Source organism: Hemitrygon akajei, chromosome 23 (assembly GCF_048418815.1).
Source record: "Hemitrygon akajei chromosome 23, sHemAka1.3, whole genome shotgun sequence".
NCBI classification, from domain to species: domain Eukaryota; kingdom Metazoa; phylum Chordata; class Chondrichthyes; order Myliobatiformes; family Dasyatidae; genus Hemitrygon; species Hemitrygon akajei.
The window spans coordinates 43417415-43442586 of record NC_133146.1 but is presented as its reverse complement, the minus strand read 5'-3'; the positions used below and the strand labels follow the sequence as shown (position 1 = coordinate 43442586).

At 39.7% G+C, this 25172-nt stretch overlaps 1 protein-coding gene across 2 annotated transcripts in view; it reads left to right on the top strand.

Moving 5' to 3' along the window:
• Positions 1 to 25172, top strand: part of inpp5a (inositol polyphosphate-5-phosphatase A) — a 483620-nt gene that overhangs the window by 1485 nt on the left and 456963 nt on the right. The gene's annotated exons all lie outside the window — the stretch shown is intronic.

Genomic DNA, 25172 nt, shown 5'->3' with positions numbered 1-25172 from the left:
ATGCCGCATGTGTTGGAAATAAGGATAAAAAACATTTTAAATACGAAAAGATCTGGCAGCGTGTATGGGGAGAGGAACTGGAGGTATAGTGATTATTGATTATTTTTGGTGCTTTGAAGAAAGGTCAGTGTCCTTAATTTTTTTTCTTCCCGGAGAAACCCCCTGAACAGTGGAGTACATTTTTTTTTGTTTTTGTATCGTCCAAGTTATCCGGATTTGGAACAGTCCAGCGGGAAAAGTGAACATGAATGGGGCCGGGTGGTGTGTAAGACTGTGACAGTCTTTGTTAAACTCGTACATCACTTTTTTTTTCTGATCTAAAAACCAAGTCCAAAGCACCACAGACGCTTAAGGGCTGCAAAGACTAGTTGTTACAGTTGATAGTGGAATTGGTTTATTTGAAGTTTTTGTGGGGCTTGGAATGCAGCAGGGCTGACAATCTACCGTAGTTAGGGCTTTAAGTCTGAAGTACCATTATACTTTTGATGAAAAATTAGTCTCAAGCTCGTCTGTCTACTTATGCAGTCCCATGGTATTACTGCAAGAAGTATAGTTGTTTTTTTTTTAAAGATGAAATTCATGTTTTAAGCAGGAGTTTCAAAATGTAGTTAATTGACCATTCAATTGACCATTGTGGGATCACATGGGCTTATCACGAACAACTGGGAAAGTTTAAGTGAAGAGCTTTCACTGTTTTTAGAGAGGCCTTAGGAAACTATATTGCAAATTCAAATCTCTCTCTCAGCAGAATGACCCAGAATTCTGTTTTCAGTTAAGCGTGAGGAGGAAAGCTGCACATGGACTTCCCTGGGCTTTATTCAGCTAGGCCATTGCTGTTACATAATGTGTGACAGCATTTGTGAGAGAAAGAACTTTTAGCAGTTGGGTAAATTAACTTTGAAAAGAAGGAAAATAGATGGATATTTTCTGAAAAATTGCTGTGAAAATTGATCATGAAAAAAATATGCAAGCTCTGTTTCACTCCTGGACAGTGCTTGCCAGAAATGTTGCATTTTTTGTGAAATTAAGTCTTCAGGAAGATCCTTATAATTTGCAGAAGATGCAGAGAGAGGTCTTCAGTTTACTGTTCCTTACAATCATTAAGTATTACCCTTTGCTTTATATATACAGTTACAATATACACAAGTGTTGTTTAGGGGCCTAGCCTCTATATGACTATTTCTTTGAAAACATTATGGTGCGTCAGAGCTTGGTCATATATAGAACTAATGAGCCCAGATCCCAGCTCAACAAGAACTGCATATTCAAATATAAACTTTAATCCAATTTGAATATGTGAAGTACAGTAGTCATATAATCTATAATGTGTTGCCTTCACATTTTGATATGGTTACTTAATCATTAATGTCAGGATCAAATTAAAGAACACCAATGTCAACTGAAGTGACTACAGTTGTCTAGAGCTGATCCCAGACTAACTTATCTGTAGTATTTTTTATAACTGGTGCACAGTTCACCTCCGCTTGTCAGTAGTGCTATCGGCACATTAGTAAATGCCAGTGAAAGTAATAACTCTGCCTCAAACGTGTGAATATTGTGCGAATTGTGATTTTGCCCTCAAAATGTGTAAACCCAGTGATATAATTAGATATCATATATCCAGCAAAAATGCGTAGATATCATTAAATTAAAAATAAATCCTTAAAAAAAAATCAATGTAAGTTTTCGCTCGATTTTTAGTGTGAATATAGTACAAGTGAGAGAACAACCTATGCTGTTGCAGTCTGGCCTTTAATTGTTGTGTTCTTTGTCATACAGCAGTACAGCAACAGTGCATTTCAATGAATTTGTAGAATAGTAAATCAATGATTAATTTTAAATGTATTTTTTACTTAATTACATTTGAGCTCGTGGCATCAATAAAATTGGGATTAATAATTTTGTCAAATCATTGATACTTAATTGGCAATTTTCTTGATAATCAGGATGCTTGTTTAAGCATGACATTACAGGAAACCAATTTGCACAATTGTGGTGTTGTTGGGCCTGCTTTGAATTTTTATTTCTGTTTCTAAATAAATCGTAATTGTTTTAGAAGCAGTTTTGCTGGCAGAAGCCACATTTATAAGTATCGATTCAGTACTTTATTAGTGAATCAGAATGTGTGTGCTGAAGTCCTACTTGAGAGACCTGAACACAATCTCACTCCACTGTAGTAGTATTAGAGGTGCTTCTTTGGAAGGTGATGTAAGATCTCACCTGCCCTTCCAAATGAATATAAATGTCCTCTGGCACTATATGAAGTCCAATGCTGTGGATAGTATTAATTCCTCAATTAACCCCAGTGAAGGGAATTAACTGTTCATTGACAATCAAGCAAAAAGCTGTATATTCCAGAAGTATAAAATAATATCGTATTGTGGCCCTCTGTTGGTTAAGATCGACCATGGATGTTGCGTCCTAGCTGTTTATGAGAAACGCAAGCCAGGGAAGTACGATATGGAGAGCATACTGTTGCCCATACAGCAGGCTCTCTTTCTCCATGTGGCTGATGAACCCAAAGGAATGGCAGAGACTGATACAGTTTGGCACCAGCAGTGTCACAGGAGTGGCCAGTCAGCATTGAACTCAACATTGAGTCTCCAGCTCCGGTCCTTTCCTCGGATCCCATGAGTGCGTAAGGTTTGAGATCAGAATTTTCCATCTCCGAGATGAGTTGCCAACCACGGCTGACGAGCCTCATCTGCCCGAAGCAACTGGTTTTAAGGTGCTAGTAACCCACCTTTGCCCCTTCCCCTGTCAGTAGAAACGGTTCCGCCAGAATTAGTAGTTAAGCCACACGTGAAGGCCAGAAGCTGGACTTGGTTGTCAGAGGCTTTTTGAGATGCATGCCATTGGAAGCGTATCCCCACTACCTCCCCTAGCTATGACAACCTTGGGCAATCGAAGTAAAAACTGAAATCCATCTGTGGGAGTGATTCTGTACTGTTTCAAATGGTGATTCTTTTCATTAGAACATTAGACAGTTTGACACTTCAAACCAGTTTGAGTCTCTGGCTGTTGCCTTATTTGGTGTGTATTTACATCATTTTTAAAATTATCTGCTCATTGTCTCTTTGCTCTTTGTTGTATGAATTCTGTTGTCACATTTCCTGCATTACAACAGTGGCTACACTTTCAGGTATGTTTAATCCTTTGTAAAGCAGCTTGGCACTTCCTTGGATAATAAAAGATATTATGTGAAGGATAGGTCTTTCTTCATGTCTTTCTCTATTGCATTTTTGGACTTGATTCAAAACCAACGAGCCCTAGGTTGCTACTGGCTTGCTGAATTTTTGAGGTGAAATTAATGTTCTTTTACAAAAGCAGGATTGAGAATTTGTTTCACAAGAAAGCCTGCAGATGCAGCAACACACACAAAACGCTGGAGGAACTCACCAGGTCAGGCAGCATCTATGAAAATGAATAAACAGTCAACATTTCAGGCCGAGACCCTTCTTCAGGACCCTGATTAGATTTAGATTTTTGCTCTGCCAACCCTAGTGACCTCAGTCCTGACGAAGGGTCTCGGCCCGAAACGTCGACAGTGCTTCTTCCTGTAGATGCTGCCTGGCCTGCTATGTTCCACCAGCATTTTGTGTGTGTTGCTTGAAACTCCAGCATCTGCAGATTTCCTGGTGTTTGCCTCTGAGCAGTGCTGAGTTCTGAAGTATCGGTTGGACCTAGGATTGTTACCTTTCTGTTTAAGCAGAATGTTGATGATAAGTGAAAGAAAGTAGTGTTGAATTAATGTGTAACATTCTGTGTATACAAGTTATTTACCATATTTCTGAACTGCACCTTGAAGAAACACATGTTGCGAATGCATTGTAAAGAATAAGCTATCATTTGCTGCTTTGTCAGAGTAATTCATTTTCAAATTATGTTCAATTGGTAATATATTGTGCATTAATGGGTAATTTATTGTGAATCCTTGCATGAAGCACATTACTTATTTCTTACATATTAAAAATAAAAATAATGCATAAATTTCCTTTCAATAATATTCTTCATTCCCCATAAGCTACCACTGAAAAACAAGAAGTTGGTTGTGATGTTTTTTGTAATTCTATTCCTAACTCGTATGTTTAGCTCATTAGTGTCCATACAATGCCGAGAGTTGGATTAGCTCTAAGAATGTTGTTCATTTGTCCGGACTGTGGTACAGGATGATTATGCAGCATGGCACTTGGTCAAATAGTCTAAGTGAAACACAGGCTGCTGTATAAATTGAGCTGTGCTTTCGGAATCTGCTCTATAGTTTGATGATATGTCATTGCACTGCGCCATCCAGTTCTATGAATGAGAAATAATTCAATAAATTCCACATATTCAAAAGAGGTTCTTTCTCTATCAGTACATCACTCGATCAGATAATGTTAATTGCTTTAAATATTATTGACCTGTGTTAGTACTACAATAAAAGTAAACAGTATGTAAACCACATGGTAAACATTTTTTAAAATGTACTTGTAGAAGATTTACTGTAATCTTCATCTTTGATTTGGATGTGGGAATTGATGTACCTCAGTTTACTGGTGAATCAAAGCTTCCTGGCAGTGTGGGCTATGAGGAGGATACAGAGAAGCCTCAGAAGCATATTTACGGGTTAAGTGACTGGCAGATAGGAATGTAATATGGAAATACCTGAGGTCATCCAGTTTGGTAAAAATATTAAAACCTTTTTTTAAAAATGTTGAAAGATTGAAAGGGGTAGGTGTTAAGAGGGACATCATAGTCTTTGTACATAATGCATTAATGGTTAATATCCCAGCACAGCAAGTGTACATGAAGATAAGTGGTACAGAGGATTTGAATACAAGACAACTTTCACAAAATGCTGGAGGAACTCAGTTGATTAGGCAGCTTCTGTGGAAATGAACAAACAGTTGATGTTTCTGGCCGAGAACCTTCTTCAGGTCTGGAAAGGAAGGAGGAAGATGCCGGAATAAAAAGGTTGGGGGGAGTGGAAGGAAGATAGCTAGAAGGTGACAGGTGAAGCCGGGTGGGTGGGAAAGCTAAAGGACTGGAGAGGAAGGAATCTGATAGGAGAGGAGAGTGAACCATTGCAGAAAGGGAAGGAGGAGGGGATGCAGGGGGAGGTGATAGGCTGGCATGAAGAGGTTAAGAGGCCAGAGTGCTGAATAGAAAAAGAGAGGAGGGGGGAAGGGAAACAGTTTTTTACCGGAAGGAAAAAACAATATTCATGTCATCAGGTTGGAGGCTACCTGGATGGAATATAAGGCGATGCTCCTTCACCCTGAGGGTGGCTTTATCAAGAGGAGGCCGTGGACCAACATGTCAGAACAGGAATGGGAATTGAAATTAAAATGTATGCTCACCGGAAAGTTCTACTTTTGGCGGATGGAGTGGAGGTGCTCAACAAAGTGGTTCCCCCAGTTTACCACAGGTCTCACCAAAGTAGAGGAGGCTGCATCAGGGACAGCGGATACAATAGATGACCCCAGCAGATTTGCAGTTGAAGCACTGCCTCACCTTGAAGGCCTGTTTGGGACCCTGACTCTTGAATTCAGGAGTAGTGATATCTTGCTCCAACAATATAGGGCTATGGAGAGACTGGGCCTGGAACGTTAAATGAAGTTCTGGTTTTCCATAGTCCTATATACTTGTAATAGAGTGCAGCAGACTGATTTCTGGGAGCACAAGCTTGCTGTATGGGGAGAGATCAAGCAGACTGAAACTTTATAGAGGAATGAAAGTTGATGTCATTGAAATACTTAAACTTTTTATGAGAGTCTTGAAGGGTGGTTGTAGTTTGAGGTTTTACTGGTCTGGTTAGGATGCTTAGAACCAGGTTTGGCAGACTCAGAATAAGGATGTAAATGAGAAGAAAGTTCTTCATGCAGTTGTTAATTAAGTTTGAGGGTTTTTCTCCCCATCAAGGTTCTGAAGCAGTCATCCCAACCTTTTTATGCCATGGACTAATACCATTTAGCAGGTGTCCATGGAACCCCAGCTTTGGAAGCTCAGTCACTAAGTACATTAAAGACAGAAATCAATAAAATATTTGACACCAAAGGGTTCAAGAAATTTGGTGTTGGTGCAGGCAAGTAATACTGAAATAAAAGTATCAGCCATTAATTTATTGAATGTCAGTGCAGGAATGAGGGGATGAATTGACCGGTACTGGTTCTATATCTGCTGTGCTGTGTAAATTGAATGCCTCAGTAATTGACCCTGAGAGAACTTCATCAAGTGCGGTTTCAACAAGCTCTTTAGAAAAAAATTGTATAAACTTCCTTTGTAAATATGCTTTAATAAATATATTTCAGTTGCATAGTTATCAAGCATACTAATTGAGAATTTTCAGAGGAGTTACAGACTAATGTTCCAAGATAAAAAGCAAATTTAAAAATAATTGCTGCCCTAGATGTTGTAAATCTACAGTGATTATCAAGGTTTAGCGATGGGTTGAATACAGTATTAGAAATGAAACATTTGTAAATGGTTATCAGGGTTGCCTGGATTGTAAAATATTTAGTCTTGGCCGCTTGGTAGCACTTGCATCTAATTCTGTGCGCGACATGAGGTACTTGTGGACATAATCTGAATTCCATTATAGCAATTAAATATTCAGAAGTGTTGGAGATATACATTTTGGATGATGCATTGTCTGCGCCTGTCCTCTTGGGTGGATGCAAAAAGATCATTTGGTAGAATTGAGAAAAGAGCAGGGTATTCTGATGACGTTTATCTCGTAATGACAGAAACCGCAGCTCCTGGTTGTAAGATTCATTGAGTTTTATAAATAGAAGTCAAAAGATCACAAGGAGATTCAAAGAGGCATTTCCAAAATGAAAATGTATGCCAAGCTCCATAAGGAGATAGTAGTAAGACAGATGGTCCAAACCGTGGTCAAGAAGAGGGCATCAAGGCAGCTGAAATGAGCAGGGAAGATTTTGATAGGAATTTTATAGCTTAGGGCGTTGGCAGCTGAAGGTAGATCGCCAAGAGTGGTGCAATTAAATTTAGAATGATCTAGAGGATAAAATTAGCAAATAGATATCTCAGGGTTACATGGCAGAGGAAATTATGAAGAAAGTGAAATGAAGTATCACCTGAAAACAAGAAATAAGATTTTAGGTTGAGGCGCTTAAATGAGGGTTAATGTGAGCCATTTGGCTCAGGTCAGATGGTCAATAGGTCTTAGGATTCAGAAGTAACAATGGCCTAGTTAAAGAAAATCGATGGAGAAAAATACTCTCTGGTCAAGCCTAGATATAATTGACATTTTTTTTTACATTGTTAAAACAAATTAAGTGCTTGTCTCACTGTTGTGCCAAAATTTGTTGCTGTGTTTCCCCAACTTACATAAAGCTTCAAATGTATGTCATTAACTGCAGATTGAATTGGACATCTTGAGGTCAGGGAAGACTTTGTTAATGCAGGTCTTTTTCCTTTTCTAATTTAGGACCCGGTTAGTATAGTATATTGGCATTACAGAAAGCAGTTATAGGGATGTACATCATGTTATTTTCCTGCAAGTTTCAATCCTGACCCAATATGGAGATTAAGAAAAAAGAATAAGCCATGTGATTCCTTGCAAAGAAAGAAGAGTTGTTTGATGCATTGTTAGTCAGGGTCGGAATTAATTCCAACAGAAGTCATTGTTGTTAAGTCCATCACCCCTATTGGTCTGTAGACTGCTGACCACAGCTTGCCAGAGTCCTCTGTCCTGGGCCTATCTTTCCTGGATGATAGAAGGTTGATCGGCCCTGTGGCTTCACCGCACAACTTCATATGTCTTCCAGGTGAAGATCCTTCCTCTCCCAGGGATGGAGCTTCTCTTGGGCATTTCTGTAGTTTTCGCAGATTGCGTTGCAAACCCCAGGCCCAACCCTTCTCTTTTCACATCCGAGCTTGGGACCATTCATGGCAGAGTTAGTTATGTGTGGCAATTGTCAAATAATTATACTTTTGTTTGCAAAGCAGAAAAGAGACCAGATGTACCAAAAGATAGTGGCAAGATCTCATTGCAATTTTATAATAGTTCCTTGAAACCACATTCCGAAGAAGACTTTTTATAAAACAAATTAATTTGATAAGTATGTCACATTCTGTAGTGTCTGCCACATTGTTACTTGATAGCTGTCTTGTGTATAACTCGAAAGCTGATGGATTTTAGGGAATTCAAGCTCAATTTTTAAGACGACAACCCAAACCAGTTGGCCTGAATTGGTGGGAGTGCCAACATTTACTTAAAAGCTGGCACTATTTTTCATAATTTCCAGGCTAATACATATTTCTTAATCACCAATTAAATTGGCCATTTTTTCCATATTATATTTTGTTGAACCTTGTTGTACAATTATATCTTACTGATTTCTTGCTTCTTCTGTTATGTCATTAACTACACTTCAAATGTATTGCCATCAAGTGCTTTGAGACTTCCTGAAGTCAGGAAGTGCTGTGCTTACAAACACGTTCTTTCTTTCTTTGCTGACATACATTTCTTCAGATGCCAGGTTGCTATGGTGTTGTGGCTAGTGTACTTGTGGTGGCCCCCCCACCCCCCCGCTGACTGCTCCTGTGGCTCCTCCCACAGACCCCTGTATAAAAGCGATTGGAGGCACTGCTCCTCCCTCAGTCTCCAGGATGTTGTGTGATGGTCTCTTGCTGCTGACAGTGCTTTCTTCCAGCTTATAAAAGCCTATCTCTTGCCTCACGTCTCCGAGAGTTATTGATGGTGCATCAGTACTTTCACCCCCACCTGAGGGCAGGTAATGCCTCACCTGAAAGACAGACTCTAATAGCACAGCAATCTGATGATACCATGCCGGTAAAATTGAAAATTGATAATGAGGACAGGTGAAAGAATGGGTGGAATAAAAGGAAGAGCCAAAAATGTGGCAAATGTTTATACAGGGTGATGTGTTATACTGTGCTGAGGATCAGACTTCACTGATGATTAATATAAATCTTTTCATAACTATTTTAATGGAACTGAATGGTAAAATAATGATTATAGTGCTGAAACAAAACAGAAAAAGGAATGTGCTCAGAGGCTTAACCAAATACATTGATTTAAATAAGTAACCTAAAGACAAAATAATTTAATAAAGAGGTAAATAAATTTAGGAAAGTAATTCCAAAGGTCAGGGTCCAGATTTCTAAAGCCATGGCTATTCAGCAGAAGTAAGGTCAAGGTGATGGTGCAAAAGACCGGAATGATAGGAACAGGGAGGTTGGATGTGAAAATCACTTCACTGAAGGAACCTGCATGAATTAAAGGTGAACATTAAAATATGGGATAACAACATTCATTTTTAGGTGTTGGACTATTGGCAGTCAACAAGGGAACTGATGATAGGCAAGCAAAATTTTGCACAGCAATTCATTTTGAGCTGAAGTCAGTGCGCGGCAGAGAATGGAAGTTTAATTGTGGGCGATAGAGGGAAAAAGATGCAAGTCTACGAAAGTTGAATGTTGAGGCCATTTGGCTCAGCTGATAATTGAAGTGAGTAGCCCCTTCGTAGCTGAACCCAACGCTGCTCGCAGTTACTCAAACACAATCAGAAGCTCTTCACAATGGCTTTTCTTTCATATTGCATTGAATAGAATGCAGATTTCAATTTGTGTGATGGTTGCAAACTTAATTATTGGTCTGAATATCATTTTTAGCAATATGCCACGTCTTAATTGGTATCAAGCACTCACATACAAGGACTCTGTAACTCATTTTCTTAGTATTATTAGTTTTTCTGTATTTGCTCTGTGGTTGTCAGTCTTTGTGTGTAGTTTTTCATTGATTCTATTGTATTTCTTTGTTCTACTATGACTGCCTGCAAGAAATTGAATCTCAGGGTATTATACCATGGTATATATGTACTTAAATAATAAATTTACTATGGACTTGAAATTTGAACTTTGAAGCAACTTCCCTGACACTGAAAATACAATTTTTGGAAGTGTGCAGCTTCATTCTTTCAGCTTCTAAGTATTGTTTGAGATTTTTTTAAGTACCCCTTTCAATATCTGTTTCTGTCTATTTTATTTCTCTCCTAAATCAGTATTGGTATTTATTTTATTTAAAGGTGCAGGATGGAACAGGCCCTTCTGGCCCAATGAGCCACACTGCCCATCAACCCACCTATTTAACCCTAGCTTAATCACAGTGACCAATTAACCTACTAACCGGTATGTTTTTGGACTGTGGGAGGAAATCGGAGCACCCGGAGGAAACCCACTCATTTACTGGGAGAAGGTACAAATTCCTTACAGACAGCACCAGAATTGAACTTTGAACTCTGAAGCCCTGAGCTGGATAACGTTACACTAACCGCTATGCTACCGTGGCGCCTGGGTTTATTATTGTCATGTGTACCGCGTAACAGTGGAAAGCTTCTGTTTGTGTGGCATCTAGGAAGATTATGCCATGCCTAACTACTTCAAGGTAGTAACAAGAACACAGAGTGCAGATGAGAGTTTAGCAGATATAGAGAAAGTGCATTGCAGGTAATTAAATAAAGTTCAAGAGCCATGACAAGGTCGACTTGTTTCTTTCTTTTTATTTTAGTTATTGAGCCTAATGTGGCATTGAATTTATCATTCTAATTCATGCTTCCTAGTTCATACATGGCTTTGCTCATTAATGAATCTTTTTGTTTTGTTTGATCTTCATTTTATTTGATCATTTTTTAGCATCTGATTGTCGAAGGTAGTAATAATATTTAATCTGATTGCTATGGAGATGCTAACTTGCTTGTACTGTTCACAAGAGGTCTATATGTTCTGTAGAAGGCATTATGCTGCTTGATAGCTCTTGGCCGCAAATGTAATGCAAAGCTCTGTAGAGACTCTGGATAAGTGGAAGTACAACAAATGGTTGTACAGTTTATCCAGTGCTCATCACAAAATTTGGCCTATTATTTTAAATGAGTTTGTCAGTCATAGGTATTTCTAGTGCCCAGACATTACAACTGTCAATATTAGGAAGAATATGCACAATAAATCCCTCTCTGCTGTTATAAATAGAATTCAAATGGGTTAAAGCCTTTGTTAAAACAGTAGACAGAGGGATGATCATGAAAAGCTATTTGGATGAATTCCAGTTTCTGTCAAGGATATAAATATGTTTCATTTCAGAACTATATTTTGCATCTTTCTTTTTCTGTCATGACAAGGCATTTCCTCCCAACTGAAATTGCATCTTTTAGTGTAAAAAAAACTGAGGATGCTTCATTGCAGCTTAAAGTGTCCCTGTTGTTTCTTCCATTTAAGTAAGATTGTTAAGAATAATATTGGGCAAATCTCGAGCATCTGAGCACATTTACTCCGGTTGTCATTTCTCTACCATTTAGTGGATTTATATTTTACTGTGCTGTTTACATTTCTGGCAGTAAGTATCTAAGGTATAGAGGGATTTATCAAATGATAACAATCAGGGAATTAAAGAGGACTATGACTTGGTTTAAAGCCCCCTAGAATAGATGCTTGAGTTAAGCAATATGATTAAGCGTTGTGACATTGATGGGATGTGTCATTTGAATTCCCTAACTTCACTTCGGCAGAATCTCACACTCCCACGACCAGAGGTAATATCAGAACTGTGGATGACCAAACCAGCTTGTTTTAATTTTAGTTGATTTTCTAATAAGAAGACCATGAGACAGAGGAGTAGTATTATACTATTCAGCCCATCGAGTCTGTTCCGCCTTTCAATCATAGCTGGTTTATTATCCCTCTCAATCAAGAAGCTATCAACCTCTGCTGGTGCATTTGGAGAAACGGGTACCCGTTAAAAAAGAGGAGGTGAATGCTCAACATGTAATTCAAAGAGGTGCATCAATCACTGCAGTGGGGTGCAGGGCTGGGGGTTTTCAGCAACAATGTATGGATAAGTTGTATGACTGCTCTGAGAATTGTTGCTATTGTTGCTCCAGAAAAGGAAGCCAGAATCTCCCACGTGCAAGTGGAGTTTAGCCTTCTGAAAAAAAACTTATTGTAACTTTGATCTACAGTACTGTGCAAAAGTCTTAGGCACATATGTATAGCTAGAGTGCCTAAGACTTTTGCACAGTGCTGTATTTGTCAACGTGGAAAGGAGTGGGAGTTTGTAAATCTGGAGGGAGCAAAGTATTTTGGGAATAGCGAGAGTGGAGCAGCACGGGAGGGGTGTGAGAAGGAGTGCTGGGGTGTGGGGTGGTGCAGGGTCAGACAGACCCAGCCCTGAGAAACCAGGCAAGGTATTTTGATTCCAAACAGTAGGTTTATTGATCATTACAGGATGTCTGTCTGGTGCTTCCCACTCCCTCCCCTCTCCCTTCCTGTTTTCCCAATGATGATTCCTCTTTCCCTGCCCCCATCCCACTCTTGGTCAACAATAGAGACCCATATCAGAATCAGATTTATCACCACTCACGTATGTCATGAATTTTTATTTGCATCAGTTACAGTACAGTACATAAAATTGCTACAGGCACCGTAGCTATACTTATCAGTCTAAAACTTTTACACAGTACTGTACTTCTATATTAATCAGTATTATATTAATAGTATTTTGCATGCTAATTTCAGTAGAAGATGCTCATATTATAGCTTGAATGGGAAGAGAGTCAAGAATCATCGAACTCACCAGAAGATCTGACCATCCTGGGAAGTTGTCAGAGTTCAATGAGTGTCAAATTCAATTCACTGGGACTGTCTCTCCCTGGCAGATGCTAATGTTTCACCCTTGGTTTATAAAGGGATGAGTCCTGGTTTAAGGTTCTTCCAAGGTTCTCCTTGAAACCAATGGATGTAGCCCTTCCCCTGCTCTTCACCAATATTATCCATAAAGCTGGCTTGTACTGGAGAAGAAATTTATGAAGGCAAAATTTAAATAATTTCTTGAAGTAAACTGCTGTCTTAAAGGGGTTCTAGCTGAGAGCAGACATTTATTTGACACCACAGTTCCCAACTTTTTTTTTAATGCCATGGACCATTACCATTAAGCAAGAGGTCTGTGGACCTCAGGTTGGGAGCCCCTGAAAGGAAGCAGGCTCTCTATGTAGAGTGGCACCACTTATTCACATGTACGTGCCCCACACACAAAGGTGCTGTTGCTTCAGATGTTGGGTTATGTATTTTCTGTTTAGCTCAATCAAGAACATACAACATTATAGCACATTACAGGCCCTTCAACCCACAATGTTGTGTTGACCTTTTAACCTACTCTATAATCAATTTAATCTTCCCCTCCCACATAGTCCTCCATCTTTCTGTGCCTGTCTTAAGAGTTTCGTAAATGTCCCTGATGTATTTATTCCTACCACTACCCCATCTAGTTTGCTGTATCCAATGTATCCACAGCCTTAACAAGAACAAGACCACATAGCCACACAGAATTCTTGTTCAGAACTATCCCCAGGCTCCACAGCACAACTTTTTATTCTCATGTGTAATTTCAAATTAAAAATAAACTCCAGTGTGGTTCTCCCTTCACTGAGAAGGAGTCGTGCAATTTAAAATAGTTGCTTGGCCAAGTACTCTTCATATGAATAGATGTAACCAAAGTGTTTCTCTGCCTTCTAAGTCAGTGGCTTCATAGAATGTTCCAAAGCAGGTTGTCTCAGGATTCCTGGTCAATGGTCTCTTCTGCGTCCCTCAAAAGAAAAGAATAACCTCAGTTATTTTGCTCATTTCCAAACTTGGTCAGATTACACACCTGTGTCTGAGCACCAAAGCTTTCAGGTTCTCATCTCTCACATTTCTTTTGCCTTCTGGCCCTTCTTTAGGCCTATCAGTTTCTTTGTCAAACCCCTGTATCTATTTAGTGTTATAAGAATGTACGGTAATAAATAAAAGTAGGAGTAGGTATTTCTGTCCCTTTGGTCTGCTTTACCATTCTACTTTTTTACTTCAGTGATGCTCTCATGTTCTAAGAACACTTACTGTTAGCATAGAATGGTACAGCACAGGAAAAGTCCATTTGATGTCTGTGTCAGCATGATGTCATTGCAAAGTCAATTAATATTTTTCTTTGACTTTACTCAAGTAATTAAGCATCCACGGCCCTCAGGTGTTAAGGATTCGAAAGATCCACCGTCACCTGGGTGAATACATTTCTTCTCATCTCTGTCGAAAATGGTCAGTCCCTTATTTTAAAACGGTGACTGCTGGTTCTTGTCATCCAAGGCAGAGGAATCATTGACTTAGCAGCTACCTATCAAACCCTGTACGAATGTTAATGGGGTGACCTCGCACTCTTCTAAAGCTCAAGAGAATTTTTGTTTCTGTTGATTACATGCGCGTAGTTCTCTTGGGTTTTATCTATTTTTTTATTTGCTGCTTTTAGTTTTTTATTTTTATTGAGGTGCAGCGTGGAACAGGCCCTTCCGGCCCTTCGAGGCCCGTCACCCAGCAATCCCCTGATTTAATCCAAGCCTAATCACGGGCCTATTTACAATGACCAATTAACCTAGGAACTGGTACGTCTTTGGACTGTGGGAGGACACCGAAGCACCCAGAGGAGATCCATGTGGGCACGGGGAGAACCTGCAAACTCCTTACAGGCAGCAGTGGGGATTGAACCCTGGTCGTCTGTACTGTAAAGTGTTGTGTTAGCCACTACGCTACCGTGTCACCCTTTGATTATTTTATTGTGCTTTCCATTACTTGTTTTTCAGTTTGAAGTGGGATTCATCAGTGAACCTGTGATTTATCTCCACTTGCACTTACTGAACTCCTATCTGTCTTGTTTCCTTGATCAACTGTGTTTTTTTAACATGTCCGATTCAGTCAGGTTGACTGCCTAACTACCCCCCCCCCCCCACCCCCGAGCCTTGTAAAGTGTGCAAAAATTTCTTCTTCTTGAATAATCCCCCAGGACTGGGAATGTTTTGCTTGCAGTGCAGTTTTGTGAGCTCTATACTATCTGAACGGTGTAAAGTTAGGTAAACTATCTGAACGGTGTAAAGTTAGGTAAACTATCTGAACGGTGTAGAGTTAGGCAAACTATCTGAACGGTGTAGAGTTAGGTAAACTATCTGAATGGTGTAGAGTTAGGTAAACTATCTGAACGGTGTAAAGTTAGGTAAAACTATCTGAACGGTGTAAAGTTAGGTAAACTATCTGAACGGTGTAGAGTTAGGTAAACTATCTGAACGGTGTAAAGTTAGGTAAACTATCTGAACGGTGTAGAGTTAGGTAAGGGCGAAATACAAAGAGATCTAGGAGTCCTTGTTCATCAGTCACTGAAGGTGAATGAGCAAGTGCAGCAGGCAGTGAAGAAGGCTAATGGAACGTTGGCCTTTATTACAAAGGGAATTGAGTACAAGAGCAAGGAAATCCTCTTGCATTTGTACAGAGCCCTGGTGAGACCACACCTGGAGTATTGTGTACAGTTTTGGTCTCCAGGGTTAAGGAAGGACATCCTGGCTGTAGAGGAAGTGCAGCGTAGATTCACAAGGTTAATTCCTGGGATGTCAGGACTGTCTTACGCAGAGAGGTTAGAGAGACTGGGCTTGTACACGCTGGAATTAAGGAGATTGAGAGGGGATCTGATTACAACATATAAGATTATTAAGGGATTGGACAAGATAGAGGCAGGAAATATGTTCCAGATGCTGGGAGAGTCCAGTACCAGAGGGCATGGTTTGAGAATAAGGGGTAGGTCATTTAGGACAGAGTTAAGGAAAAACTTCTTCTCTCAGAGAGTTGTGGGGGTCTGGAATGCACTGCCTCGGAAGGCAGTGGAGGCCAATTCTCAGGATGCTTTCAAGAAGGAGCTAGATAGGTATCTTATGGATAGGGGAATCAAGGGATATGGGGACAAGGCAGGAACCGGGTATTGATAGTAGATGATCAGTCATGATCTCAAAATGGCAGTGCAGGCTCGAAGGGCCGAATGGTCTACTTCTGCACCTATTGTCTATTGTCTATTGTGGCAGATGAGTTAATGTAGGAACAAGCATGCTCTTATACAAATGTGGCAATGGTAGCATATTGGTGGGCAGGTGTGTGGTTTGTGGGGAGATGTCCTCGTTTAACTGCCTATATAGAGCACCCACATGCTCCTGACGCAATCCTTTGAGGATCTCAATATTATCCTGACTCTTCCTTCCTCATTTAGGATGGTCAGTGGCCAGAGTTTCCCAAAGCATAAAGGGTTAGTAGATGCCCACAGGCTTCTTTCTAAGGTCAAAGTACATTTATTATCAAAGGGTGTGTACTTTATACAACCTTGAGATTTGTCTCCTAACAGGCAGCCACAAAACAAAGGAACCCAAAGGAACCCATTAATAAAAGATTGTCAAACACCCAATGTGCGGAGAGAAAATAAACAAGTCATGCAAGCATTAAGTGCAAGCAAACAGCGTTCTGAACTGAAGTCCACAAAGAGAGTCCGTCCTCAGACCCTTACTTCAGTGCGGAGTAGAGATCACAAGACAAAGGAGCAGAAGTAGGCCATTCAGCCCATTGAGTCTGCTCCTTCACTCCACCATGAGCTAAACTATTCTCCCGTCTAGTTCCAATTTCCGGCTTTTTTCCCATATCCCTTGATACCCTGACTAATCAGATACCTGTCAACCTCTTTTTTTATATAAATTTTTTTTATTGAATTTTCAAATTCTTCTCCTTAAAAACCTTCAATGATTGGGCCTCCACAGCTGTATGTGGCAACAAATTCCATAAATCCACGACCCTCTGGCTAAAGAAAATTCTCCTCATCTCTGTTTTAAATGGGTACCCTCTAATTCTAAGACTGTGACCTGTGACTCTCTTGTCCTGGAGTAGCGAGCTGAACTGGCCTACCCCTCACCCTGACCTTTTCAGTCTGGCCTGGTGCCTAAATTGTCATCCAAACGTCGGATTCAGTTGCCTTGATACGCTCTGGTGCTTCAACCCCGCCGCCTTGATTCGGCCGGCGTTTAAATTGGTCGAACCTCAGGACTTCCTTGCTCTTGGCGACGAATCCACTGCCTCACCTACCCTCAGTTCTGCCACATTGAATTGCCTCATCATTGTGCAAAACACAAACAGCAAATAGCACCTTTTCTGGGGTTTCCACAGCTGAGGTTAAATTAATGGAGTTGGAGAATCCCTTAAGTTAATCTCAATTCCTGTTTTAACCATTTAACCAATGTAAACAAAAGTTATTGAAAATTGAAATTTGAAGTATTTCTGCAGAAAGTTAGAGTAGAATAAGATATATTCAAGTCTATGATTTCCCATTGAATGCATGTTTGTTTGGTATGGCATCACCAGTGTTATATGGCACAGGGATAAAGTTGGTTTCCCAGTGAGTGAAACTGGCAGATAGAATTACCCTCCATTAGTCATGTGGGTTTAACGTTTTTTTTCATTACTGCATCAGATTTGGGAGGCAGGTATTCTCTTACTGAAGACTTGGCACGAGGTGGAGCATTGGCTGAGCATGATGGTAGTTGGTAAGTTGCCAGTGCATCTGGCAGTAAATTGCAAGGTCCACATCTGATACAACAGGTACGGTAAATTGGGTAATTGAGTTCTATTATACTGAGGCTGAAGGTGAGGAAATTGCACAATTATTATTAGGTTCCATTTGTAGAAACCCTTTGTAAGGAATCAGCATGCAGAAAGGCCTGTGGAATAGTGCCTTTAATGAAAAGATCCAGGTTCTGAGGAAATATAAAAGGAAGCAAAACCAATTGATTTATAGTGCTGTACTCAGGATGACACAGCACTAGATTTTCCGTGTGAAAGCAGGGCTAATGTCTGGGATCACATCCTTTGCTGTTTATTGTTTGAGCTTATCTTTGCAAATCCTTTCAATCTCTGAAGCAAGGAATAAGGATAGTTGATGTGTATCATTTATTTAGTAGGCTTGTATGAATTTTAAGTGTTTAGCTTTTTTTCCAGAAAAAAAGCCTTTATTCTGCAAACCTTGATTCTAAATGCTTGGTTTCCAGGCATAAAACAGAATCCTAGGATGGTGGTTATCATGCCCGTTTACTTGAATGGGATTTTTGAGACACCCAGCTGACTTGCAACCTTAAGTAGACAAAAACATCAATCGAATATTGCAATAGAGTTACCTACTTAGGCGGTCAGTTTTGTGGTACAATTGAAGAAAATGGATTGCTTCTCTTACTCTTACCTGTCGTTCATCCACATTTGGTTCTGGCTAGGGAGTAAAGAGGGTCAACAGAGACAATAACATGTACAATAGGGTTGAGGACAACTTGGTTCTGAGGTACATGAAGTCTTCTGGTTTTCTGCAATTTGTGTTGTCTTGCACAATGCAAGACAGCAGTCGCCCATGGTTCAAAAACAAAAAAAACCCCAAAATTTAAACATTAATTTATATCATTTGATCCATATTCAACATGCTTACCCTGTATTGTTCAAACTGGTAACTATGAGGTTGAGTTGCTGTATTTCCAATTCTGTCCTCTGTTCCTCTCTCTGTTTCTTGGGTATATTCTGGTTGAGGTCAGCCTCATAAATTCATAAACGACTTGCTACTAACATTCTCCAAAATATTTTAGATAGTAAGAGATGAAATAATAACAGTAAAGCTTTGCCGGTTATTTCTTTTCTCTGGACTTTTAATAGGCCGATAGTTTATCAGAACCTGCAAGCTTTACTATTTTTCTCTCAAGCAATCACCAAAACTGCCAGCATTTGAGTCATCACTGTATTGTGCACTGTCTAAGAGGTCACAGATAAGCTCAAATGTAAATATATTCCCTCTGAAATTGAATTTAAATGGGTGAGCTCCCCTAACATATTGAACAACATCAGATCTTTAACATCAGCACAGCTCATAGTTTCTTATGGAAATCCACTGTATACGAGGTGGCAATAATATTTGCACTGATACAATAAAGATGGTAAATTTAACCATAAAATACTTTGCTGTCCTCTGAATGCATGAAAGTTATGATATTAATACAAGATACGTTTTTTTCATCTTCCCAAGACCTGTGTCATACGAAAATGATAACCGTGCAGGTCTCCCCAGGTTATGTTCCTGTGATCTGTGAACTGTTTATTAGCTGGACAGTTCAGCAGTCAGAAATAAGATCACAATCCAAGTTCCCAGGTAGCAGAAAAGGCCTGCAGTCCTGCAGCATTTGCTGAATCCTTCCCACTGGTCTTTCAAGTGTTCATTTGTATGTCGGGGCTGTGTGTAAATTGGGTGTTTGTAACTTGGGGAGGATCTGTACAGCGATTTAGAAATAAAATGAACAATAATGGATGTTTTTGAGGCAATTGTATTAACATCGATCTGAGGCTGTAAAATGTCCGGGAACTGATGTATTTATTGCATGATTCATATTGGTACTTGCTGTGTGTTGGGATCTTCAAGGGATCCATATGTTTATTGCAGTTTGAGCCATTGGAATTAGGTTTATTAAGCAGTGTCAGTGTAATGACACTCCACTTGTTGACTTCCTGGTAAGTAATTACTAACCAAATGTGGTTATCTTTTGAATGAGTGATGTATTTTTAACATAAGATAAAAAAAATTCTTGGGTGTGTATCGGTTTGTTCAGGGTTCATTGCAAATGTGCTGATATTTGTAAGAAATCACAGGAAGTGCATCAATATTGTGGGGAATCCGAGGGATTATGTGACTTCGTGCAGAGAATCTTTGGCAATATGCCAGAATTGTACAGAACAATATTTGCTAGGGATGTTTCGAAATATCTCAGTATTTTTGAAGGAACCCCAATACTTAAAATATTTGAGACAATGCAAGGAGTACAGGATATAAGTTGGAAGGACTGAACAAGAGACAGATAGAGACGACGTTTGAGGAAATAAGTTCTGTGTGCTGACAAACCCATCTTTACCTCGCTATCTTCTTTTTCAATCCTGCCATTGTCTAAACTGTCACACTGTTTGACATCCAGTACTGAATGAGCAGAAAATTAAATTACTGCCGTTGATTCCCAACGCAAATTGTGTTCTCCAGCCAAAATGAACCATCTCTCTTTCTAAAAAAATCTCTGCAGTAGATCATTTGTAGCATTACTGCAACAATGAATGTTAACATGAGCTTCTGTGAACAAGGCAGTAGTCTATTTCTACCCCTGTAATTACTCTTCACCATCCATGTTTCGTTCATTTGGTCCCTTTATCACCATGCGTTCTTTATTTATTTACTATGAGATAACAGGGCAGAACAGATCCCTCAGGCCTGACGATCTGCACCGCTCGGCAAACCACCTATTTAGCACTAGCCTAATCACAGGACAGCTTACAATGACCAGTTGACCTACTGACTGGTGCGTCTTTGGACTGTGGGAGGAAACTGGGGCACCTGGAGGAAGCTTATGAAGTCACGGGGAGAACATACAAACTCCTTACGAACTGCACCAGAATTGAACTCTGGAACACCCTGGGCTGTAAAGGCATTGCGCAAACTACAACACTACCTTATCTCTAGGCTTGTAATTTCAACGCACCTCTGCTTGACCTTCCACGGGCAAGTCATTCTTATTGCAATCACTTGGCTCTTCATCCAGTTCGAGTAATGTCTTTCCCAGACAATTTCAGAATGAGCCTTGAAGAACATCAAAGTGTAATGGAAAATTGCCTATGGCATCAGCGTTGTGGTAGGATGACAAAAGTTTGTACACCTATCTCTCTGTTAACATTGGAGTTGGTGGATGTACAGTGTACGTCAGAAGATGATCAGGTTCAACACTGAATTCCTTTGACAGGGTACATGTAATTGTGCCAAGACTATGTCAGCAACGATTAATTGCATTCCAGTACTTGGAACATCAAAATGTAAACTCATTCTCCAAAGCAAGAAAATAAGAGATAAACATTTTATTAGAGACTGGGAACAAGTCAGTTATATCAGTAGCAGAGAACATTAGCTGCACATTTAAAACAATTTATTGTGCTTGACATTACAGGAAACTATTTAAAATATTATAATGGTTCTTGGTTCTTTTAACATTGTCTGGTGTCTTACTATCCCATGTAACTCTGTCTTACTTAGACTAAATATATCCTTCTTTCATCTGTGGAGAATCCAGTCACATCTGAACTAGCACTTAAGAACTGACGCAAACTCTGAAACCAATAGGAAGATACAATTCTTTCCAAGTGACAACTGTTTACAAATGCGCTGTTGATGCTGACAACATTGTTTTTTTTTCTCAGGGGTTTCAGATCAGTGCTTGTTAACAGAGCAAAATTAAAACTGTTTATGTATTTTAAGAAACATTCAGGAAACTTTACATTCCTGCTACTTCCCTATTTCTAACCAGAGAGTGACAAACGATTGTCAGCTGAGAGGTTCTTGTGCTTTTTTATATATAAGTGTAAGTCTGAGGTTCCAAACAGGAATATTGACAAACAGCTTGTCTGATTTTAAAAACAGAGGTAGCTTTGGAATAACTCAGTGGATCTCTAGGGGTACTGAACTGTGCAGCCTTGGAAATCTTTAGGGTTAATTCTTTATCTGTGCTGATAGCTCTGTCATCTTTGTCCTCTATCGCATTCAACGATGATAATTGAAGAGTGGGGAGGATGTTGCGGAATGGGTGTAGGGATTGTCTGGGATTCATTGCCACATTTTCTTTGGCGGTAATCAAAGAAAAATTGGCAATGAGCCACTCAGGCAGGTACAGGCACTCAAAGGCTTGATCAAAATGGTTAGGTTTTAAGGAACGTCTTTGGAACTCCATCTCTAAATGAATTTTCCTGTACGGCGGCACGGTGTGGCTTACAGAGGGGTTTCCAGAGTTGGATGAAAGCATGACAGTCAGTGATAGAGCAATTAAATTCACTTGTAACAGAAAAGCAGCTGTAACAAAGAGAGTGCTAATTCACCATAACTGATACTTTCAGGCTTTGAATTTTATCCTCTGCTTTAAGATATCTATCAACATTGTCTAGGGAAGATAATCCCCCACACTTAAAACAAATTCTCTCATAATGATTTTTTATAACTAGTGAAACCACTCATGAAATCAGTGCACGAGTCTCATGTGGACTTGGAATGTGTGCTGCGCTTGTACAATAACCAGATAAGTGTACCAAGTAGCACTTAAGTTACCCAAACACAACTATTCAGACGTGCATGTTCTCAGCCAGATCACATCGTGAGTGCTTAATTCTTTCAGTACACAAACAAAACTGGTGGCTTGGGATGTTGTGAGGAGAGGGGGGTTGTCACTGCATAGTTTTCCAGTGTTGAAACTTGACACAGCACCTACTTAGCAGGACTTGACAATTATTTATGGAGATACAGCGTGGAATAGGCCCTTCTGGCGTTTGAGCCATGCTGTTCACCAAGCCCCCAATTTAAACCTAGCCTAATCATGGGCCAATTTACAATGACCAATCAGTCAACCTACTGGGACATATTTGTACTCTGGGAGGAAGCTCGTGGGTCATGTGGAGAATGTAGAAACTCCCTACAGACAACGGCAGGATTAGACTTGCACAATTGTGCAGACGATGATAACAATTTTTTTCATGCAGTTGTGCCATAACACTGGACAACAAAGATTTTGCTTCCTGAATAGCTTTGGGTGTATCTTATGGATTTTGGGCTGCTGATCATGAAAATCACCACAGAATTTCGCTGTCACCCACCATTTAAAAAAAAACACCTATATCTGTTAATTCAATTCATAATACAAGTCAGAATAAGTGATGCCAAGACTTTGGAAAGTATTTATGTTGGTCCACAAATCAAAGAGGTCATCAATGACAGGCAATTCGAAGAATTTCTAGCGGGACCGGAGAAAATCGCATGGAAGATATTCAAGGATGTTGTTGAAAATTTTCCAGGCAACTACAGAGCACCAGCTATGTGCAGTGGGTTGACAAAATGCTTCAAGCATACAAAACCATGAAGTGCAACATGTCACTAACAATTCATTTTCTGCATTCCCATTTAGACTTCTTCCCTGCAAATCTTGGTGGCTGACAGTGATGAGCATGGGGAAAGGTTTCACCAGGACATTGAGGTCACTGAGAAATGGTATCAGGGCAACTGGAATCCATCAGTGCTGGCTGATTATTGTTGGGACGCTTAAGCAAGAAGCCTCAGACACTAAGTACAAATGAAAATCATCAACAAAGCACATTTTTAGCTTAGTTGAAATTGGGGGCTTGGTGAACGGCATGGCTCAAACGCCAGAAGGGCCTATTCCACGCTGTATCTCCATAAATAATTGTTAAGTCCTGCTAAGTAGGTGCAAAGTGTCAGCACCGTTATGCAGTTAAATGCATTATATTCAATGAAAGTTAATTTTTTGTTTCTCCAAATTCCCACATGATACAAATAGTCTGAAATTAGGTTTCTGTTTATCTTCAAGTGGTCTATCGGAAACAAAAAAAAATTCTGAGGAAGCAACACTTTCAAAAACATTTGTTGTCCAGTGCTCTGGCTAAGAACCTGTGCAAGTGATTGTCTGAACATACCAGAGACAAGAAAATCACTACAGCAAGCAGTTGCCTTTTGGTGTTTCTATACATAGCAGGAAAATAAAACATCATTTAGCAATTTGCCTCTGAAGGATATACAGTATATTATCTAATTTACAACTTTGTACCCCCTTGAACTTCTGTACAGAATCACAGGAAGTACAGATCCTACAGAGACAGTAACTTTATCATCTGTTGAATAGGAGGGTGTCATTTAGTACATCATACCAGTGCTGGCTGTTTGAAAGGACTTTGCATTTAGTTCCACTCGTATTTGCTTTCCGTGCGAGTGATTTTCTTTCTGACTGAAATCCATTTTATTTAAGAATTAATTATTTCATCTGCTTCCACCACTCTTGCTGGTTGTGATTTCCATATTAAAACAACCGGCAACATTTAGCGAGAAAAGATCTCCCCCCATCTATTCCTAATTATCTTAAATCTGTGTCATCTGGTAATCAAATCTCCTTCCAGTAATTGAGAACAGATTCCCTTTTAGAGATTAAATTCAAATCTTTAATGCTTTTGTAGTGAAAGATGTAAGATTCATTGCTTTTCTTCAAATGAGCTTGGTTTGCTTTGACATCAGTAGAGCTGAATACCTTATGATGAACCCATGTGCTTATTTTGATGTCCAACCCGTATACTATTTTAGTTCATTTTTTGTGCTAAATATTTTTGCAATGACAAAACAAGTCATGCAATACAAGAATCAAGTTGAATAGTTCACTGGATATTATTATAGAGGCCATGGAGTTCAGCAGCTTGCCGTTGAAAGTACTTTGGCAGCTTAATGCCTCTAGCTTTCCACTGTACACATACCCTGTCTGCCCCCTGTGCACTATTCCACTCTGACAATAAAAGCTCAGGAGGAGATGCTGGAAAAAGAGGACCATTTCTCGAGAGTTGGCACCAATGCTTCTCTGCAGAATCTTCTGTAATCACTAGAAAGTTCAAAAGTTTGAAGTAAATTTATTATCAAAGTACATATATGTCACCATACAACTCTGATATTCATTTTCTTGTGGGCAATTTCAGTAAGTACAAGAAACCCAATAGAATTGGTGAAAGATCGCATCCAACAGTTTGGACAACCAATGTGCACAAAGAAACAATCTATGCAAATATAAAAAGAAAGAGAGAAAAACTGAAATAATAATAATAATAAATAAACAAGCAGTAAACATCGAAAACATGAGATGAAGAGTCCTTGAAAGTGAGTCCATGGGTTGTGGGAACGGATCAGAAATGGGGTTAGTGAAGTTTGCCCTCTGGTTCAAGGGTAATAACTGTTCCTGAACCTGTTGATGGGGGTCCTGAGTCTCCTCTACCTTCCTGATGACAGCAGCAAGAAGAGAGCATTGTCTGGATGGTGGGGTCCTTGCTAATGGATGCTACTTTCTTGTGACAGTGATCCATGTAGATGTGCTCAATGGTGGGGAGAGCTTTACATGTGATGAACTGGGCTGTACCCAGTTTTTGTAGGCTTTTCCATACAAGGGCATTGGTGTTTCCATAATGCAACCAGTCAAAGTACTCTCCATCACACATCTATTGAAGTTTGTCAAAGTTTTAGATGACATGCCAAATCTTCACAAACTTTAAGAAAATAGAGGTGCTACTGCACTTTCTTCATAAATGTACTTGTGTGCTGGATCGAGGGCAAATCTCCTGAAATCATATCACTGAGGAGTTTAAAGTTGCTGGCCCTCTCCACCGCTGATCCCCCAGTGAGGACTGCCTCATGGACTTCTAGTAGTCCTCCTCCTGGTGTCAATACTCATTTCTGT